Consider the following 4,825-nt stretch of genomic DNA (forward strand, 5'->3'; position numbering starts at 1 on the left):
CAATTTTCTTTTTTTTGAGACAGAGTCTCACTTTGTCACCCTCAGTAGAGTGCTTTAACATCATAGCTCACAGCAACCAGAGACTAGACTCAAGCGAGTCTCATGGCTCAGCTGCCTGAGTAGTTGGGACTACAGCCGCCTGCCACAACACCCAGCTATTTTTAGAGATGGGGTTTCCCCGTGGCTCAGGCTAGTCTCAAACTCCTGAGCTCAGGCAATCCACTGCCCTCCACCTCCCAGAGTGCTAGGATTACAGGCAGGTGGACTGCTTGAGTTCTGAAGCTCAAGACCAGCCTGAGCAACAGGGAGACCCTGTCTCTACCAAAAACAGTAAAACTAGCCAGGCATTGCCCCCAGCCTGTCGTCCAGCTACTCAGAAGGCTGAGGCAGGTAGATTGCTTGAGCCCAAGAGTTTGAGGTTGCTGTGAACTATGACACCATGGCACTCTACCCAGGGCAACAGAATGAGGCTCTGTCTCAAAAAAAAAAACAATAGAGAGAGAAAGAAAGAAAAGAAAAGAAAAAGTAGCCAGGTGTTGTGGCAGGCAACTGTAGTTCCAGCTACTTGGGAAGTGGAGGCAGGAGGACTACTTGAATCCAGGAGTTTGAGTTTGCTGTGAGCTAAGCTAAGGCCACAGCAACTCTAGCCTGGGCAACAGAGTGAGGCTCTGCCTGAAAAAAAGAAAACAAACAAAAAAAGAACTAGATTAGCTTTTGTTGTGCACATGCACTATCTGGAGCTCAAGCCACAAATAAAAAAATAGGGAAGGGCAAAATCTTGATCTTCAAACAGAATACCTATGCAGGGTTCCACCCAGTTTTGGTTTTACCAGTTTGAACTAGGCCTACTGGGAAGCCTAAGATGTACTTAACATCTTTCTCTGTACCTCAAACACCTAGCACCAGCCCTTACCCAAGCAATCACCCAATTCCTTTGCTTTAATAGAGGCCAGGCTTGCTTTTTGCCAGAGATTCGCTATACTCATTTAAAAACACCTCAAGTCAGAATACTTAAGTTCAAACCCTGGCATCACCACTTATTAGGTGTGTGACCCTAGGCAAGTAACTTGACCTTTCTGCATTCCCTCTGTCAAATGGGGATAATGATAGCGCCCTCCCTAGACTGGACTGATTAAATGAGATAAAGCACACAAAAACATACCCAGGGCCTGGCCACAGGAACCCCCTGAAATATGTTAATTGTTATTATCTACAGAGAAAAAAAAAATATCTTAAGGCTAAGGAGCAACACACCTGAGGATTTGGCAAAAGGTTATCATTAAACCTAAAACTCAAACAGATTGCTCTCCTGACTCATAGATACTATCGGTAATAGCAGTAAAAACTGAATAGCAACAACCAGAATCGTAACCATAATGACAACAGCAGCCACAACACTAACACTGAGCTCTCGCAGCCATAAACTGTCCTAACCTAAAAGAGGAAGGAGAAGCAGGACTGCTGAATCACACACTCACACACATTCACAATTACAGAATCTTCCCCACCCTCCTTTTTAAAAACAGTAATTGACTCCCAAGTTTTGCTAAAAACAGGTATCTAAACCCATTAAAGCCTTAATGTGTAATTTCTTCATACGAAAGAGGTGGGGCTGTGAAGGGAGGAGGGGGTGGTGCTCCGTTCCTGCCAGATGGAAAAGCCACATGAAGCGGACAAACAGCCGGATTCAGGATTTACCCCCAAATCGAAATCAGATTTTTGAAGCCCAGAACGTCCAAATTCGGGGAATCTGAAGGCTTTGGTTTTCAATAACCTCTAAGCAAGTGTCATCTGTCTTCCGAGCCAATCCCCCGCCGCTGTAGAAGGTTCGGGTTACCGGGCAGCGGCGTTATTTCAGAAATCCGGGAGACATCTGGCCACCTCTAGGCTTCCACCGTCCCCAAGAATCACAGCCCCACTTGGGAGGAAAACAAAAGCCCGGGCACGCCGGGGAGGCCACGGCCGGGGTGCCCTCCATGCCAGCTCGCGGCTCCAGCACCCAGGGCCTGAGGAACACTCAGGTGACGCGCGCGGCGCCCGGGGCAACAGGTCCTGCCCGGCCTCGGCCTTACGGGGGTCCGGCCGCCCCCTGCCGCCCTCCGGCCGTGAGGAAAAAGAAAAGAGGGGCGCTGGGGACAGTGGCGCCTGGGGCGGCGCAGGGGCAAGGAGTCCAAGCTCCATCTTGAGGCGGGCGGAGGAAGGGAAGGCCCGACTCCACGCTGACAGGGCCGCGCACTTTTCCGGCTCACTGGGAGCACGCCAGGGACCTCCGGCCTCTGGGGCCGGCCACGCGGGGCTCTCAGGGTCCCCTTTAGGCCGCCCGGGCGCAGGAGGTTCAACCCCCTTCCTGGACGCCGCGCCCCAGCCCCTAGAGGGTGACCCCGAGCAGGCCCTGGGGAACAGGAGGTCGGAAGGGGAGGAAGGGGCCGGAAAGGGGAGAGGGTCCGCGCCGCGCCCCGCTCACCGCTCACCGCCTCGGACGCCGCCGGTCGCCGCCACCTGCCTCTCTGCAGCAGCAGCAGCAGCCGCCGAGGCCGCCGCCTCCCGCCTCCCCGCTCGTCGGCTGCGGGCGGGGGAGAGCGTGACGCGCCGCCGCCGCGGGGCCGGGCGGGCGCGCGCCGCCAGGAGAAGACGCCGCGCGGCTCCTCCCCGCGCTCCTCCGCCCGCTCGGCCCCCGGGGTCTTCGCCCCCGGCCCGAACCCTCGCCGCCACCCCTTTGTCTGCCCCCACCGCGGTCCCGGGCGGCGAACCCCAGCCCGGGGCGCACCCGCAGCTCAGCCCTGGACCCTCAGGAGCCCCGGGATGGGGAGCAAGGTGCGAGAGAGCCCAGAGGCCTGCTCGAAGGGGCTCCTCATCATTTTGCTTAGTTCCCTGTTTTTTGCCAAGTGTTCCCAGAATTTGCACGTCACACCCGGTGGCTCCATTCAATCTTGACCACAGCCTGCTATCTGGAGCTGATTCATATATTTACTCCCTTCCTTAACGCCAGACCGGGGTAAGAATCCTTTGAAACAGGCTGGAAGGAGCTGCCCGCAGCAGGTTAAGTTCGGAAAGGATCATCTTTGCCCTTTCCTCCCTCCAGGGAAAGACCGTGGATGAGGAAACCCTAGAAGAAAATGGAAAGGAGCTGCCCACAGCAAGTTTAGCTTGAGAAGAACCATCTCTGCTCCCTCCTTCCTACCAGGAAAGAACGAAGGTTAAAAATCCTTTGAAACAAGCCCAGGGCTTGCTCCGTTACTTAGAGAAAAACCTCTTTTATTGCCTTGTCCGTTTGGACTGAAGCCCTTGTTAATGTCCGGTCCTCCCTCTTCCCCCCTCCTTTAAAAGCTTTTGAAAGGGACTGGAGGGGTGGCAGCAGCAGCCTGCTCGGCTGGAGTAGTAGGGGCGTGCAGCGGATCATGGCAACCCCAGAAGCTTTGCAGCTCCAGGGGGAGTTTGCAGCTGTCAGGGGAGCCCAGGATTTCACAGTGAATCGGTGGTGGATAAGGGGGCACAGGGCTTCCTTCTCCTAGGCAGAAGAGAATAATCAGGAGGGTGACCTCTCCCACCCCTTATTGACCTTTATTCAAACCACAGTTCTGCCTGGACCTACACACACCCACAGAACAGGAGAAGGAAACTGCATTGGAAATGTACGAAGTTCCAAACGAAGTAAATTTGTCTCCTGGCCTCTCCCCTCAATTCATTTCTGAAATCATACCAAATGCTTTTACCTAATTCGACATGGCCCTAACTTACAAGCAAGGGTGGTGGTGGCACCCCTGAAATCAAATATTCATACCCTAATCTGAAATGCACACTTCATCCCCTCACCTGAACACTTTTTTTCCACTCTAGTAAGTAACCTATGGAATCCTAGATGCTCTCCTATGAGGCAACAACCCCTGGTAATGGAAAGCCACAACTGTTAACACTGTTCTTTACTCTTCTTCACTCATTTTCCTGAGCCTGCCTTTATTAAAATTATTGATCATGGAATTCTGGCATTAATTTTTTTGTTGTTGTTTTTTGAGACAGACTCTTAGTATGTTGCCCTCGGTAGAGTGCTGTGGCATCTCAGCTCACGGCAGTCTCAAACTCTTGGGCTTAAGCAGTTCTCTTGCCTCAGCCTTCCAAGTAGCTGGGACTATAGGCACCCTGCACAATGCCCTGCTATTTTTTTGTTGTAGTTGTCATTGTTATTTGGCAGGTTCAGACCTGCCTGCCCCAGTGTATGTGGCCAGTGCCCTAATCACTGAGCTACAGGCACCAAGCCTTTGGCTTTTTTTTTTTTTAATAGTGTCATAGGCTCGGTGCCTGTGGCCCAAGTGGCTAAGGCGCCAGCCACATACACTTAAGGTGGCGGGTTCGAATCCAAGAGGCGGGTTCCCTCCAAACAACAATGTCAGCTGCAACCAAAAAATAGCCGGGCGTTGTGGTGGGTACCTGTAGTCCCAGCTACTTGGGAGGTGGAAGCAGGAAACTCGCTTGAGCCCAGGAGTTGGAGGTTGCTGTGAACTGTGATGCCACAGCACTCTACCCAGGGCACAAAGCCAGGTTGAGGCTTTGTCTCAAAAAAAAAAAAAATGACTCTTCTGCCTTCGCCTCCAAAGTACCTAGGACTATAGGAGCTCACCACCACACTCAGCTAATTTTTCTATATTTGGTAGATCAGTTCTTGCTCTCGCTCAGGCTGGTCTCAAACTCCTGAATTCAAATGATTCTTCTCCCCTCAGCCTCAGAATGCTAGGATTACAGGAGGTGATTAATTTTGACTTTATAAAATATCACATTGCAATACTACATATTTACCTTGACTATGAAGTTTTTATCACTCCCTTTAATT

The 4,825-nt window shown here is 52.2% G+C and overlaps 1 long non-coding RNA gene across 1 annotated transcript; it reads left to right on the forward strand.

Moving 5' to 3' along the window:
* The first annotated feature begins 2,826 nt into the window (after nt 1-2,826).
* Nucleotides 2,827-3,947, forward strand: LOC111727286. The gene is made up of 3 exons (XR_002774868.1): nt 2,827-2,995; nt 3,083-3,196; nt 3,577-3,947. It is a non-coding gene; the product is annotated as an uncharacterized LOC111727286 (long non-coding RNA).
* Nucleotides 3,948-4,825: the final 878 nt, after the last annotated feature.

The sequence above is a fragment of the Otolemur garnettii genome, unplaced genomic scaffold (genome assembly GCF_000181295.1).
Source record: "Otolemur garnettii isolate 467f Iridium unplaced genomic scaffold, OtoGar3 scaffold00099, whole genome shotgun sequence".
Classification (NCBI taxonomy): domain Eukaryota; kingdom Metazoa; phylum Chordata; class Mammalia; order Primates; family Galagidae; genus Otolemur; species Otolemur garnettii.